Source organism: Salvelinus sp. IW2-2015, linkage group LG5 (genome assembly GCF_002910315.2).
Source record: "Salvelinus sp. IW2-2015 linkage group LG5, ASM291031v2, whole genome shotgun sequence".
In the NCBI taxonomy this organism is placed as follows: Eukaryota; Metazoa; Chordata; class Actinopteri; order Salmoniformes; family Salmonidae; genus Salvelinus; species Salvelinus sp. IW2-2015.
In genome coordinates, this window is record NC_036844.1 from 17,421,021 (window position 1) to 17,439,004 (window position 17,984).

The window sequence follows — 17,984 nt, forward strand, 5'->3', positions numbered from 1 at the left end:
CTAGACATTATCTCAGATTTCTTTTTGACTTGCATTTAGTTTTCAACAGCAGAGATTTGTACAAACCTTGCTGTCTGTCTCTCTTACATTTGCAACATTGTTTCAATATTCAAATTAGATCTCCAGCTGTCCCATAGTAATGAGCGTGCCGGGAATTGGACCGAGACAGACAGGCAGCGTTTCTCAGCCAGTCGAAATCGTGAATCAGCTGGCATAATTTTTATGGATATATACAAATAAATGTCAATTTAAAAAAGGTCAAACGAAATAAAGTGCAGCTAGGTTGCAGTCTTTCCAGCTTCAGTTTGAAGTGATTGTGTTAGCTGTGTTGTTGGCTAACTCCTCTGAACAACAGTGTCCTGACGAGAGAGCACATTTTCAATGGCAAGTGAAATCGCGCCTTATTAGCTCATTGTTATGGATGTATACAAATAAATGTCACTAGAAAACAGCGTAAGCAAATGCAGCTACTGTTGTTATGCTGGCTGCACGGTTTGACTTGACTGTAAATTGGCCGTAGTTGGCTAGCTAACAAGCAAGGGGTGAGAACGTTACCAGCCAGTATGTCAATGAGACATTTAGAACGAACGACCAGGTCGCTTCCACAGATACAGAACAAAAAGACTGAACAACTGTGTAGCATCTCCGGCAACCGAACCGATAGAACGAACGACCAGCCGGCTTTGGTAGCAACCCTAGATTTGTGTCGGGACTATATGTTGTGGAAGGATGAAATAGTATGAATAAATTAATCAAAATAAAGTTTTTAATGAAAATATGTCAATCATTAACCCGTCTAAAAGTGATAATGCCCTCGAAGATGGTTTTTGGAGGATATATCCTCCAAACACTGTCTTTTTGGGCATTATTACTTAAGTATAGGCTAACATACCATCGAGCAGACAGGATGGCAGTACTAGACACAGGAGGGTCTGGTGCGTCAAAGATAATCCCTAGTATAACAGTACCACGGAGGAACCTCACCTTAAACCCTGGATATTCAACCAGAACATGAATCATTCAAGATTCAGAACATCTCAACATTCCTAACCCTAACATTTGCTCAAAACAGTCGCCAACTCCTGAGTACCTTACTAAGTTCAACCATCCAGTGGTTTGGAATTGAACTTGGCTCTTCGCATAGCGACACACTTTCCAAGGCTGAGATCCCGAAGACATCTGTTGCTTAGTAATACAGTAAACACTATATTTTTGCAGAACAAATAGCCTGCGTTGCATACAAATACACATAGAAAAGGCAATTATATTGATGAAATCTGAGAACCTAGTTTTGTATGTAGAAAAGAAAGCATTAGCATAATCACACAGGACAATTAGTGTAATATGTTCCTTTGGTTGTGTTTAACTCAGTCTCACACTGTGTTTGTTTGGGTGGCCAATCTGGCTATGTGTGATGTGTGTGAGCTGGTCACCAACAGGCCCAGTCTCTCACCCAAGCAGACTAATCCATGAGCCTTAATCACCTCACCATCTCCCCAGCTAAAGCGCCTGTCCTACTTCATTCATGCACCATATACATCCATGTCACGAGAGACAATGGAGTCATTATGAATTAGGGTCAGTAGAGCCGCAGTGTGTGGCGGCGCGATACACAGCGCCGCATTCTAATGTGCCCTCTTTCTCATGGCCTTGCGCGGCTGCCTCTGTCACACATAAGGAAATATAATCTCTATCTGCCTCCACATATGAGCTACATATCACACACATACAGAAGGAGAAGGAGGGGATTGGATCTGCCGTGCACAAATGAACAAGAAATTGCACGCAAAAAGCAGTGATGGGAAAATGGCTTGTTTATCCCTTTTTTTCCCTATGGGTTATTCATATTTCTCATAACCCATTGGCATCAAACCGTCACTGTGTTTGTGTTATAACACACTCATAATGCCCCTAGAGTCCTATTCCGTTAGCAAGGGATAATAAGGCAGTAATCACATTGTAGCTGTGTGTGAAACCAGATTCCCCCTACACATCTGATAATCTCCACTGTAATGGTTATGGATTCACTGAGAGTCAACTACCTGTTCACAATTTAGTGGGTATGGAAGATGTAAGACACAGCATAGGGGTGCTTTATCCTGAGTTTGGTTTACTGCTGGTTGTTCTGGCCTGGCTAACACCTGGAGAGTGATTAGAAAGGATGCTGTTATGATCTATGCTAGAAACTGAATGATGAATGGAAATGTCTTTCTCTTCCTTTCTTTCTCTCCCCCCTCTATCCTCTTTGACCGCATGTCATGCTAATGCTAACTCCTCATAGAAAAGTAAATGTTTATCTCTCCCTCGGTGGAGCGGTTTATTTCTCTGTCTCTCCCCGTCATTCCTCTGTCTAAAAGTCCACTGTGACCCATTCCAGCTGGCCACTCTGCTAATACAAGACTATAACAGAGCTAAGGTGAAGGATAGCTCCTAATAAAAGAGCGATGCCGAAAAGTGGTAGAGTAACATAAGTTCAGAAAGAGATGGATAGAGAGACAAAATCAAACAATGCAGTTCAAGAAATAGAGTTAAGAAAATATTTACTAAATAAATAAATAAAAATAAACTAAATAAATAAAAAGTAAAAAATGAAATAAAAAGTAACACAATCAAATAACAATAACGAGGCTATATACAGGGGGTACCGGTACCGAGTCAAGGTGCGGGGGTACAGGTTAGTCAAGGTAATTTGTACCTGTAGGTAGGGTAAAGTGACTATGCGTACATAATAAACAGCGAGTAGCAGCAGGGTAAAAACAAAGTGTAAATAGTCCGGCTGGCCATTTGATTAATTGTTCAGCAGTCTTATGGCTTGAGGGTAGAAGATGTTAAGGAGCCTTTTAAACCTAGACTTGGCGCTCCGGTACCTCTTGCCGTGCGATAGCAGAGAGAACAGTCTATGACTTGGGTGACTGGAGCCTTGAAAAATGTTTGGGCCTTCCTCTGACACTGCTTAGTATGTAGGTCCCGGATGGGGGGAAGTTTGGCCCCAGTGATATACTGGGCCATACGCACTACCCTCTGTAGCGCCTTGCGGTCGGATGCCGAGGAATTGCCATACCAGTCTGTGATGCAACCAGTCAGGATGCTTTCGATGGTGCAGCTGTATAACTTTTTGAAGGTCTGGGGACCCATGCCAAATCTTTTCAGTCTCCTGAGGGGGAAAAGGTGTTGACGTGCCCTCTTCACGACTGTCTTGGTGTGTTTGGACCATGATAGTTTGTTGGTGATGTGGACATCAAAGAACTTCAAACTCTCGACCCGCTCCACTACAGCCCCGTCGATGTGAATGGGGGTGTATTCGGCCCTCCTTTTCCTGTAGTCCACGATCATCTCTTTTGTCTTGCTCACGTTGAGGGAGAGGTTGTTGTCCTGACACCACACTGCCAGGTCTCTGACCTCCTCCCTATAGGCTGTCTCATTGTTGTCGGTGATCAGGCCTACCACTGTTGTGTCGTCAGCAAACTTAATGATGGTGTTGGAGACGTGCGTGGCCAAGCAGTCGTGGGTGAACAGGTGGTACAGGAAGGGGCTAATCCCGCACCCCTGAGGGGACCCCGTGTTGAGGATCAGTGTGGCAGATGTGTTGTTGCCTATTCTTACCACCTGGGGGCAGACCGTCAGGAAGTCCAGGATCCAGTTGCAGAAGGAGGTGTTTAGTCCCAGGGTCCTTAGCTTAGTGATAAGCTTTGTGAGCACTATGGTGTTGAACGCTGAGCTGTAGTCAATGAACAGCATTCTCACATAGGTGTTCCTTTTGTCCAGGTGGGAAAGGGCAGTATGGAGTGCGATTGAGATTGCATCATCTCTGGATCTGTTGCGGTAGTATATGAATTGGAGTGGATCTATAGGTTTCCGGGATGATGGTGCTGATGTGAGCCATAACCAGCCTTTCAACGCAGGCTACATTCACTTTCTTGGGCACAGGGATACTGGTGGTCTGCTTGAAACATGTAGGTATTACAGACTTGATCAGGAAGAGGTTGAAAATGTCAGTGAAGACACTTGCCAGTTGGTCCACGCATGCTCTGAGTACACGTCCTGGTAATCCATCTGACCCGCGGCCTTGTGAATGTTGACCTGTTTAAAGGTCTTGCTCACATCGGCTACGGAGAGTGTGATCACACAGTCGTCCGGAACAGCTGGTGCGCTCATGCATGCTTCAATGTTGCTTGCCTCGAAGCGAGCATAAAAGGCATTTAGCTTGTCTGGTAGGCTCACGTCACTGGGCAGCTCGTGGCTGGCTATCCCTTTGTAGTCCGTAATAGTTGGCAAGCCCTGCCACATCCGATGAGCATCAAAGCCGATGTAGAAGGATTCAATCTTAGTCCTGTATTGAGGCTTTGCATGTTTGATGGTTCGTTTGAGGGCATAGCGGGAGTTTTTATAAGCACGTCGGATTAGTGTCCTGTTCCTTGAAAGCGGCAGCTCTGGCCTTTAGCTCGGTGCAGATGTTGCCTGTAATCCATGGCTTCTGGTTGGGATATGTACATACGGTCACTGTGGGGACGACGTCGTCGATGCACTTATTGATGAATCCAGTGACTGAGGTGGTATAGTTCTCAATGGCATTGGATGAATCCCGGAACATATTCCAGTCTGTGCTAGCAAAACAGTCCTGTAGTGTAGCATCCACATCATATGACCACTTCCGTATTTCGCGAGTCACTGGTACTTCCTGCTTTAGTTTTAGCTTGTAAGCAGGAATCAAAAGGATATAATTATGGTTAGATTTGCCAAATGGAGGGCGAGGGAGAGCTTTGCATGCGTCTCTGTTGTGGAGTGAAGGTGGTCTAGTTTTTTCCCTCTGGTTGCACATGTGACATGCTGGTAGAAATGAGGTGAAACGGATTTAAGTTTGCCTGCATTAAAGTTCCCGGCCACAAGGAGCGCCGCTTCTAGATGAGCATTAACTTGTTTGCTTATGGCCTTATACAGCTCGTTGAGAGCGGTCAGACAGCAAGCATCAGTTTGTGGTGGCAAATAGACAGCTCCGAAAAATATAGATGAAAACTCCCTTGGTAGATAGTGTGGTCTACAGCTTAACATGAGGTACTCTATCTCAAGCAAGCAATACCTAGAGACTTCCTTAATATTAGACATCACGCACCAGCTGTTATTGACAAATAGACACACACCCCCACCCCTCGTCTTACTAGACATAGCTGTTTTGTCCTGCCGATGCACGGAAAACCCAGCCAACTGTATATTATCGGTATCGTCGTTTAGCCACGACTCAGTGAAACATAAGATATTACAATTTTTTATGTCCCGTTGGTGGTATAGTCTTCAACGGAGATCATCCAGTTTATTCTCCAGTGATTGTTTGTTGGCCAATTGAACAGACGATAGAGGTGGGTTGTCCACTCGCCGACGAATTCTCACAAGGCACCCCGAACTCTGCCCCCTGTATTGTTGTCTTTTCTTCAAGTGAATGACAGGGATTTGGGCCTGGTCTCAGAGAAGCAGTATATCTCGTTAAAAATATATATATTAAAAAATATATATATTTCTCCAGTTCGAGGTGAGTAATTGCTGTCCTGATATCCAGAAGCTCTTTTCGGTCATAAGAGAGTGTAGCAGCAACATTATGTACAAAATAGGTTACAAACAATGCGAAAAAACACACAAAATAGCACAGTTGGTTAGGAGCCCGTAAAACGGCAGCCATCACCTCCGGCGCCATTATCCCTCAAGATAGAGATAGCGAGAGAGAAATAGAGAGAGAGAGAGATAGGGAGACGGAGAGAGTATATGAGATGCAAGGAGGCAGGGTGATTTAGATTCAGCAAGCTGAAGTTCCGTCCTTGATCTGTTCTTGTCTATTAATGTTCTATATTATGTCATGTTTTGTGTGGCCCCCCGGAAGAGTATCTTCTGCTTTCATAATAGCTAATGTAGATCCTAATAAATACCAAATACCAACGCTGTAGGAATAGTATACATGACCATTGGAATACAAACATACACACACACACGCACACACAACACCACCACCCCCCACACACACACACACACACACACACACACACACCACACACACACACACACACACACACACACCACACCACACACCACACACACACACACACAACACACACACACACACACACACACACACACACACACCACACACACCCAAGAAACACATACACACACACAGAAACACAAACACAGAAACACGCACACATAAACACACACACACACACACACACACACAGAAACACACACACACACAGGCTTGTTTATGGCCAGAATAATAACTTCCCTCCATGCATGTTTTCATAATTTATGTTTTCATAATTTATGTTTCCCTGGTCCAAAGTAAGTAATGTCTGTGACCCATGAAGACTGCACTGTTTAAAGTCATTGTAAAGAAAGTGAGGACTGCTGACATTTGAATGCCAGCTATTTCAGTTGGGAAAGTTCTCACCAGATTTCTACATTTCCACATACAGTATCTTGCAGAGCCGTAGAACGAGGATCAGAGTCGCGGTCGTGACACGGGGAGAAAAGAGTCACAACTGTGGGTGTCCACTGTTGGAGAATCAGAGTGGGTCAGAGCCAATCAGCCTCAGGCAGTCACATAACAAAATCAATGGGGTGGCAGGTAGTCTAGTGGTTAAGAGTGTTGGGCCAATAACCAAAAGGTTGTTGGTTCAAATCCCAGAGCTAACTTGGTGAATAATCTCTGGATGTGCCCTTGAGCAAGGCACTTAGGCCTAATTGCTCCTATAAGTCACTTTGGATAAGAGTGTCTGCCAAATGCTTAAAATTTGAAAATGTCCAATCAGCTCATCCATCTGTTCATATTGCCCTCTCAGTCCACTGATAACATTGTTCTCTCATCAGTCACATAGTTTGTTATGTGAAATAAGCTTTGTTCAAGGACACAAGATAAGATCATCTTTGTTCTAAGATAAAGAAATAATCTAAAATTGTGCTCTATTGAGTGGTATTACATGGCCACCTTAAGCACTAGGAGGCTCTGCTGATCCATAGCCGTCTGGTTCAGTACAGTATGTCTGGCCTTTTGGTTGTTTTTGTGTCTGCTTCTTACGACTGAATAGAGATTGATCCAGTAACCAAACAAAGCACAAAATGGTCCAGCCTTAGAAGCAGCTTTTGTGATTGTTAATCTTTTTAATAACTGATTAATTATGCATCATATACTCAAACACACATCTAAACCCCCTAAATGAAAAGGTCTGGAAATTAGTTTTGCCCGCTTTTATTCATTGGCCTTTGATCTGAAGAGTTTCAAGTTGAAGTAGGTACGTGTTCATAACAGGACTAAAGGGAGTTGTCATGAATTGGATGTGTAAAATGAGAAAGCTCAAAGCGGTGTAAAATTGATCTGAGGCCACTAGTGTTGAAGGGACATCAGTTCACGTCTCCCGTCCAATGAAAGGAGTGGGCGGCATGGGGTCGTGATCCAGGCCTGACAGGGTCTAGGGGAGAACAGGAGGGAATACATGGAGGAAAATTAATGTCTGGCTTCACTTCCAACAGACACCTGATCCCCTGTGGGGATGGGCGATCGGTTGTGTGTGAATGAAACAGGCACTTTTCAATAAAGATGAGAAGCCAAAAGGTGGCCTTTAAAACACGCTCGGAAAACAAACGCCTTGTCAAACATGTGTAAGGAGCCTGAAATTGGTATTGAAACATAATAAGAATGCCTATATAAGGGTACACTGCAAAGCATAAGATATGTTGATGTAAGGAAATGATACAGCATTGCTGCACATGTGTTACATGGTTTGGTGTAAGAGTTGACCAAGTATGCTACAAAGTTCTTATAACTACACAAGCTGCATGTAGAGGCATATGGTTGATGCAACTGCACTGGGTAGTGTAGGATCCTGTGCTTTAGTCTAAGGCTAGGCAGTCCAGCCGTACTGAGGAAGACCTCATAGGACTGTGGATCGAGTCTTCTGGTATGGCCTTAGGATAGTTTAATTAAAGCCTTGAGATGGAGCAGCCTGCCAAGTGAAACACTGAATAATCCATATGGAAAGGTCAGACTAGCCCTTTGGAAGTCAATACTTATCTTATCTTATTCATGAGCTTATTTGATTTTGTAAGGTACAAAACTATAAACTATCAAAATAAAGAAAGTCGCACACTCCATGTATAAACTCCCAGCAATTTAATGGGTATTACGAACGTTTCGGCATCACTGTGCCTTCCTCAGGGTAATGTCATGAATACTTGAACCAGGTTATATAGACAAACAGTGCAATTAGTGCAACCAATGACAATAGTGAGGAGTGTGTCATAATAGTTAAGTTAATTAAAATGAATTAGTGAAACTATTTTTTTTTTAAACAATAGTTTATGGCATATTAAATATATTACACTATTGTTATCATATAGAAACATAATTGAATATTGTACATCATATTAGCATCAACATACATTATTGTTAATTCAATTTTGCATAATTGTTTCATATTTAATTTCATATTTGTTACATGTAATCTGTTGGTTCAACCTTAATGTATAATGAGCATCATCAACAGGGGGAACATATTAGGTGTACGCTAATAAGCTGTAGCAAGAATATATCAATTTATAAGACTTGTTCATAAAAGAAAGATTTGTTCATAAGAATGAATAATTTCTAAGACTTGTTCATAAAATAATGTTCTTATGAACAAATCTTTTTGCCGTTAGTCAGCACCTCCACACAAACACATTTTTCTGGGTGTACGCCAGCTCATGTTTTTTAAGGTACAAAACTGACATACTTTCCCATTCACTAACGAGGTACAACCCCATGCTTGTTTTAGTTGGTTTTGCACATCCAATAATTGGGATTGGTTGTTTGGAATTGGATGTCTTTAAAGGCAAATCCTTTACACGTCTTTAACTCTCTTTAAACACAGCTTTAGTCCCCCAAAGGTGGTGTATTTGTTTAGTTAATCTCCCAGGGAATCCTAAAGCCGCTCGCTATGGTGAACAGTCAATGGGGATTAAGGGGCAATCCGAGAGGAGCTGCTTAAAGTATACACATGAGGGGCAGAGTTTTTGGGAGGAGAACTCATACTTAACGTACACACAGTGAACAAATTCCATTTCACCCCTGGTTTGTGTCCCACAAAATTAATAATAATAATAATAATTGATTTGTATAGCGCTTTTCTACCAACTGAGGTACTCAAAGCGCTTTACATAGTAGGGGGAAACTCACCCCATGACTGTATGATGCAGTGAGAGGTGAATAGGAGGAGGGAAAGGGAGGGCCTGGATAGTGTAACATGCTATGAAGGAATTCCCATAGTTGGCTTTGTTAGCTAGTTACATAGAGCAGGTTTCTCGCCTACACCCCCATATCTCTGAGAAAACGGCATGCCTGTGTGTGAAGTAAATGGGTCAGACTAGGTTGCGATAAGTTGGCATAGCAGTGTTACATGGAGAGTTCAATGGGCATTGCGATGAGAAATAATGGAAGGTTTCAACTGTGGCAATGGAGCACACATCCATCCTTTGAACTTTTCCAGCAGATGCATACAGTAATTTTCATGTATTCACATAAACACACACACACATTGTGAGAGAGTGACACACCACACACATGACCATCACTGTGTCACTGTAAACACATTTTATAACCTGTGGGTCAGCAACAGTCTGAGTAGGTTGGTTCACCTCCTCCAGCTGTGCTCCCCACTAGCCTCCACACACACACACAAGGTGCTCTACAGAGCTGTGTTTTCCTTTTACAGGATACTGTGAAACCTGCTCCCCTGGGTTTGAGAGAGACTTTAATGAAGGTAGGGTGAGAGCCAGGTCACAGTGACTAGTCACTCTGGCCCGGCCCGATCCCGCCTCAACAACCATCTCAGTTCTGTGGTGGGAGAACTGAGAATAATCATAGAAATTTGGAGTGCCTAGCCTAATGTTTGTAGTAACATTTGGGTGCTGGGTTCAAAAGGCATATACTTGAAGAAAGGAAAAACCTGCACTCACTGAAATATACGTTTGAATGTATTTTTTTAGCAGCAGAGGTCTGAACAAACTGTCGCGTTTCGGCGGCAGCCTTCATCACCATTAAATAAATATAACAACTCTGAAATCATACATTGTTATTTTCTGGTCTCAATTTGACAATGCTTTAACCCTGGAGGTCACAGTTCATCATTTGTACATCTGTAAATAGAAATATAGATATGCTAATGATTATGCAATTACAGTCGTAGTCAAAAATATTGTCACCCTTGCAATTTTCCCTAAAAATAAGTTGAAATTGACCAAAGTCTTTGATCTCCACAATTCTTTATTTCACTGTTAATATTACAAAACCTTTGTTCTGTAATAAATACATTTAAATCAGAAAATAAACAGAATTTTTTTGGGGGGGACACCCTAGACAAAGGAGCATATCCTTTGGCCAAAATAACCGCAATCAAACACTTTGTATAGCCATCGATGAGCTTCCTGCACCTCTGTACCGGCAGTTGGTCCCAATCCTCTGGTGCAAACTGCTCCAGTTCTCCCAGATTTGAAGGGTGCCTTCTCCCCACTGCTGTTTTCAGATCTCTCCACAAATTTAATGGGATTTAGATCTGGACTCATTGCTGGCCACTTCAGAACAGTCCAGTGTTTTGTCTTGAACCATTCCTGGGTGCTTTTTGTGGTGTGTTTGGGGTCATTGTCTTACTGGATGACCCATGACCTGCGACTGAGACCCAGCTTTCTGACACTGGGTCCGACATTGCGCTCCAAAATGCTTTGGTATTCTCCTGATTTCATGATGCCATGCACACATTCAAGGCACCCAGTTCCAGAGGCAGCAAAGCAACCCCAAAACATCACTGAACCTCCTCCATGTTTGACTTCAGGGAAGGTGTTCTTTTTTTAAAATAGTTTTTTCTTTCTTTCTGTAAACATAGAGATGGTGTGCTTTACCAAAAAGCTGTAATTTGGTCTCATCTGTACACAGGATATTCTCCCAGAAGGATTTTGGCATGTTCAGGTGTGTTTTGGCAAATTGCTGTTGGGCTTTCTTATGTCTCTCTCTCAGCAGTGAAGTCCTCCTGGATCTCCTATATATAACCCCCTTTCATTGAGTTGGCGATGGATGGTGCGAGTTGAAACTGTCGTACCTTGTGTCTGAAGGTCAGCTTGAACCTGTGTGGCAGTTGATCGAAGTGCTTTCTCCACCATTCGAACAATCCTCCGCTGCAATCTTCCATCAAGTTCTCTCTTGCAGCCACGTCCAGGGAGGTTGGCTACAGTGGCATGGGTCTTGAACCTATTGATAACATTACGTACGGTGGAAACAGGAACATCAAGGTCTCTGGAGATGGACTTGTAACCTTGAGATTGTCCATGCTTGGCTACAATATTGTGTCTGCCTCAGATAATTATCTGGTTTTCTTTCTTTTCTCCATGCTCATTGCGGTACACACAGTGACACAAAACAGAAGCATGATTTATTTTCTCTATTCAAACTGGTTGAATGAGTGATTTTTATATTACAGGCACCTGCAACTCAAATTCCAATTTATTTAAAAAAAAATTATGTCATAAACCCTCAGAGTTCCAGAATGGATTGAAAATGGCAGCCATATTGGTCAGGGAGAATTCCAAACCAGTCTAATTGGAATGAATGGCAGTTGAGGCATAATCCTGATTTTACTTATGTAGGAAAATAAAAGTAAGTCATGTGATATATCAGAATTTGTGTAATTTTTGTCAGTCTAAATATTGTCATATAATTATAAATACAGTTTATACAGATTTTATACAAATGTTCTATATAAATAGCCTCATTTTTGTTTTCTTGGAAAGCTGTAAATGCTATTATATGATACAATATCAGTACTTGTTACATTTACAACTTGTCTAAGTCTTATCATCAACTGATTTCATCAAGTGTATGTCTGTGGATAACCCATTCATAGACGCTAACTACCTTTAGCGCCTATTGACGACAGTAACTTCTGGCCCAGGGAATTTTGTTAAGCGCCCCGATGCTCGTTCTGAATGTTAAAACGCATCGCTTGCGGTATTGGATTTGGATACATAAGGAATGTATCTTTCATATCAGCTAAATTACTACACACCTTTATAGAGTAAGGGTTAGGGTTTCCACTCAGCCATATTTGCATGTTAAAGTGCTTGTTTATGATAAACAGACGGGAGACAGAGGCGAACCTGTGCTAATTAGCTATGTGCGTCTCCGAACACCTGTGTTTAAACGGAAAACGGATGCCACAAACGTGTTGTCACTGGAAAATACTGTCGGCTGCAACTGTGTTAAAACCGGTTGAAACAGTATACATGTATATTTTGCATTTGTGAAATTATTTTGATGTGATATGAAACTATAAGGCTATGTGAAACTATTTATGTTTCTAGAGCCATACTGAAATTGTGAACCGATAAAAGTTTAGATGGAGTATTTGGCTGTTTTGGCTGGCTGAACCAATTTGTCGTTTTTTAAATGTATTTTACCTTTACTTTAACAGGGAAGACGTATAGACCCCTTTCTGTTTTAGCAAACATTGCCACAGGAGGTCGACGCATGCAAGTAGGTGGCTGAACAAGTGGGAGTTCTTATAGAACACCAGCAAAAAAAGCCACTAAGTACATTTGCTTATGAGTGCATTTTACACTACTTTTGGATTATAATTGGATTTTAAGGCCCATATGAATGTCCTGCTTAATATAATGTTTGCGTCATCAATGCAAATTGACTGCATTATACTTTAAAAACACTTCAACCAGTAAAATGGCTCTTTGGCAAGCTTTCGCAACAGCCTACATCAATGAGTATTAGCATTATAGCTAACAAATGCTGCATCCATAATAGTTATTTTCCAAAGATCACAACCAAATACAATATTAGCAACTGAATCTGTCAGGACCCGGTGAGAGAAACAGTCACTAATAGTCGGCAGAACCCAGAAGATGAGGCAGACTCAGCAGTACTAGAAATGGTGGTTTAATAAAAGGACAAGATCTTCAGGCAAAGAATATAAATCCACCACGTCCAAAAATAAAGCCAAGAGGCACAAAATGGATATCCTCCAAAATACAAAGAAACTCCACAAAGTGGTAAAAACAGCAGGGAAAAACAAACCTCAAAAGACTACTCAAAAATACACAAGCACTAAACCAGAGAACCTCTGGAAAATCCAATAAGAGAAATATGTTCACAACAAGGCTGGGGCTGGGTGCTAACATACAAACACTGAGCAAAGAACTGAGGAACACACAGGGTTTAAATACTAACAAGGGAACGACACACAGGTGCAAACAATAATTAGAGCAAGGAAAAAACAAAAGGTACAAAAAAGGTGCAATGGGGACATCTAGTGACCAAAACCTGAACAGTCCTGGCCAAAACCTGACAGAATCAAAACATAATTGTAAGTGTATGAGAACCCCAAAAAGTTATTTTGTTTAGAAGTACTAAAAACTTCAATCTAGGCTATGTTGAATGGGCGCAGATGGCGATGGCTCTCATACTGCCGCCAAGAGTCGCACACATCCGTTCGTGACGTGGAAAAGGTCTAAATTTGAGACCTAGGTCTCATTTTCCAATGCGCCCTGTATGATACAACATAAATATACACATGATACACTATATATATATATATAAACTTATATATATATATATATATATATATATATATATATATATATATATATATATATATACAGTGCCTTCGGAAAGTATTCAGACCCCTTGACTTTTTCCACATTTTGTCACGTTACAATAGCCTTATTCTAAAATGTATTCAATTGTTTTTTCCCCTCATCAATCTACACACAATACCCCATAATGACAAAGCAAAAACACGTTTTTAGAAATGTTTGCAAATGTATAATTTTTTTAAAACTGAAATATCACATTTACATACACTACCGGTCAAAAGTTTGGGGTCACTTAGAAATGTCCTTGTTTTTTGAAGAAAAGCACACTTTTTGTCCATTAAAATAACATCAAATTGATCAGAAATACAGTGTAGACATTGTTAATGTTGTAAATGACTATTGTAGCTGGAAACAGCAGATTATTTTATGGAATATCTACATAGGCGCACAGAAGATCATTATCAGCAACCATCACTCCTGTGTTCCAATGGCACGTTGTGTTAGCTAATCCAAGTTTATCATTTTAAAAGGCTAATTGATCATTAGAAAACCCTTTTTCAATTATGTTAGCACAGCTGAAAACTGTTGTTCTGATTAAAGAAGCAATAAAATTGGCCTTCTTTAGACTAGTTGAGTATCTGGAGTATCAGCATTTGTGGGTTCGATTACAGGCTCAAAATGGCCAGAAACAAAGAACTCTCTTCTGAAACTCGTCAGTCTATTCTTGTTCTGAGAAATGAAGGCTATTCCATGCGAGAAATTGCCAAGAAACTGGAGATCTCGTACAACACAGTATACTACTCCCTTCACAGAACAGCTCAAACTGGCTCTAACCAGAATAGAAAGAGGAGTGGGAGGCCCCGGTGCACGACATTTCTAAGTGATCCTAAACTTTTGAACGGTAGTGTAAGTATTCAGACCCTTTACTCAGTACTTTGTTGACGCACATTTGGCAGCGATTACAGCCTTGAATCTTGCGTATGACGCTACAAGCTTAGCACACCTGTATCTGGGGAGTTTCTCCTATTCTTCTCTGCTTATCTTCTCAAGCTCTGTCAGGTTGGATGGGGAGCGTTGCTGCATAGCTATTTTCAGGTTTCTCCAGAGATGTTAGATCGGGTTAAAGTCCGGGCTCTGGCTGGCCCACTCAAGGACATTCAGAGTCTTGTTCCGAAGCCACTCCTTCCTTGTCTTGGCTGTGTGCTTAGGGTCGTTGTCCTGTTTGACGGTGAACCTTTGCCCCAGTCTGAGGTCCTGAGCGCTCCGGAGCAGGTTTTCATCAAGGATCACTCTGTACTTTGCTCTGTTCATCTTTGCTTCGATCCTGACTAGTCTCCCAGTCCCAGACGCTGAAAAACATCCCCACAGCATGATGCTGCCACCACCATGCTTCACCATAGGGATGGTGCCAAGTTTTCTCCAGACGTGACATTTGGCATTCAGGCTTCATAAATTGTTTGGTACCCTTCTCCAGATCTGTGCCTCGACACAATCCTGTCTCTAAGCTCTACGGACAATTCCCTCATGGCTCTGACATGTGGGACCTTATATAGACAGTTGTGTGCCTTTTCAAATGATGTCCAATCAATTGAATTTCCCACAAGTGGACTCCAATTAAGTTGTAGAAACATCTCAAGAATGATCAATGAAAACAGGATGCACCTGAGCTCAATTTTGAGCCTCATAGCAAAGGGTCTGAATACTTATGTAAATGTCATATTTCTGTTTTTTTGTTTTAATACATTTGGAAAAATGTCTTAAAACGTGTTTTTTTCGCTTTGTCATTACGTGTAGATTGCTGAGGATTTTTTTATTTATTTAATCAATTCGAGAATAAGGATGCAACGTAACAAAATGTGGAAAAGTCAAGGGGACTGATTACTTTCCGAAGGCACTGTATCTCCAATGGGTTATATGCTCTGGGTTTACTGTTAGAAATGGTTTTAGGACTACAAAAATACCGTTAAAGTAACAATGCATAGGCATAGAACATGCATTGCCGACTTTGCTCCTAGAGATCAAGCTGCTGGGTGTGCAGGTTTCTGTTCCAGCCCAGCCACAACACCTGGCAGTCTGCTTATTATTTGTATAAGACACTATTCATTCAACTATTCAAATCTTGTTTTGGAGTATGGATGTCTTAACCTACTAACCATTTACATAGGCGTTCTTTGTATGATATGAAATGAAGTGTTGATCATTTGAATTAAGTATTGTGTATTTTAATCATTCCCTGTCTGTCTGTTTTATTTGGTTGTCACACACTCTCATTTTGTCTGATGATATCGCACCGATTTGTAGCTGCAGCTGGTGTCCTTGATCATTGGTGTGGGTGTAACAATCCCTGTGTGGCAGATCTGGGATGCAGCTCCTGTCCACAACATCACTTTATACCCACAGAGCAACGTCCATTATCCTACAAAAACCAATGATCTTGGTTCGGCTAGGATAACAGTACTTTAGGTCTTGGGGCAGGTGACATCACCACACGATGGCTACTAGGGCTTTGTCACACTTTTTCTTTCCATGATTCTTCGCATCCCATCTCCTCACCTGTATTGTCTCGCAGCTGTATTGGAGAAGGTACAAGGTCCCTCCCCTCTGACCTTCTTCTCCAGTGGGTTTGAGAAGGAGGCGAGGAGAAGTTTTGAGGAGGGGTGAATTGAGAAAGAGCCTAGGATTCACCTGTCAACTAGCTCACATGGGCTGAACACTCACCCCTCTGCTACACTCACTGACTTACTCCTTCTCCACATCAACCTCAGCGGCCAGTAGAGCAGACTGTGTGAACTCAGTCATTCTAGCACCCACATAATTCATGTTGTAGGTATTTAATTCTGCTACATTGACTCAGACCACACAGTCGGCCTCTGAGTTATACTGCCGGCGGCGTAGGAGGTGAAAGGGGTGTGACTGGAGCAGAGGTGAGCTGCAGGTGAGTTCTAGTAGCCACTATGATGTGATGTCACCCCTTCTGAGACTTGAAATAGTGTCTCCTTCTGTCTATCATGAATTGATCTATATTTTAATACTGTAACTTCTCAGCTGGGGGACAATCTCAAATTTTGCACCAATTTGCTTGATTCTGCTACACTCACTGTTCTTCTTCTCCAGTGGTTGGCATGCTAGCTTCAAGTGTAATTTGATCAGGGTTTGTGTCCTGGCTCGGTCAGCCATACATGGATGAAACTCATACATTACATGACTACTTTGCAGCTAATGTAAAGTGACCCTTCACTGTGGTCACTCTCCAGGGGATTTTTCTCTTGCCTCCACTATCCGTGCTCTACCCTTTTGCTTCTATAGTTTACAGTGGATGTGAGATTATTTATGGCATGCATGCCCAATGCAGACATATGGTGGGATTAGTATTTGCCTCATGGGCATGTGCAAAACATTTGAACATGTGGCTTGTCATTTATATACTCAAACAGGATTATCAAATTCTCACACGTTGTTTACTTTTTGTTGAGATGTTTTCTCCATTTGAAATGAAACTATTAGAAATAGTAAAAGCACTCACAAATCTGAGGTAATTTATGTGAGTGGGAATCATTTGATAATAACTTGAAAGAAAAGAAAAGGCTGTCAGTGAAGAGGTGACTCCGGGATGCTGGCCTTCTAGGCAGAGTTGCAAAGAAAAAGCCATATCTCAGACTGGCCAATACAAATAAAAGATTAAGATGTGGCAAAGAACACAGACACTGGACAGAGGAACGCTGCCTAGAAGACCAGCATCCTGGAGTCGGCTCTTCACTGTTGATGTTGGGACTGGTGTTTTGCGGGTACTATTTAATGAAGCTGCCAGTTGAGGACTTGTGAGGCGTCTGTTTCTCAAACTAGACACTAATGTACTTGTCCTCTTGCTCAGTTGTGCACAGGGGCCTCCCACTCCTCTTTCTATTCTGGTTAGAGCCCGTTTGCACTGTTCTGTGAAGGGAGTAGTACACAGCATTGTATGAGATCTTCAGTTTCTTGGCAATTTCTCGCATGGAATAGCCTTCATTTCTCAGAACAAGAATAGACTGACGAGTTTCAGAAGAGAGTTCTTTGTTTCTGGCCATTTTGAGCCTGTAATCGAACCCACAAATGCTGATGCTCCAGATACTCAACTGGTCTAAAGACGGTCTGTTTTATTGCCTATTTTATTGCTTTTCAGCTGTGCTAACATAAATGCAAAAGTGTTTTCTAATGATCAATTAGCCTTTTAAAATGATAAACTTGGATTAGCTAACACAACGTGCCATTGGAACACAGGAGTGATGGTTGCTGATAATGGGCCTCTGTACGCCTATGTAGATATTCCATAAAAAATCTGCTGTTTCCAGCTACAATAGTCCTTTACAACATTAACAATGTCTACACTATATTTC

At 41.7% G+C, this 17,984-nt stretch overlaps 1 long non-coding RNA gene across 1 annotated transcript in view; it reads left to right on the plus strand.

Moving 5' to 3' along the window:
* Positions 1–17,984, plus strand: part of LOC139027703 (uncharacterized) — a 40,787-nt gene that overhangs the window by 1,129 nt on the left and 21,674 nt on the right. The window lies entirely within an intron of this gene.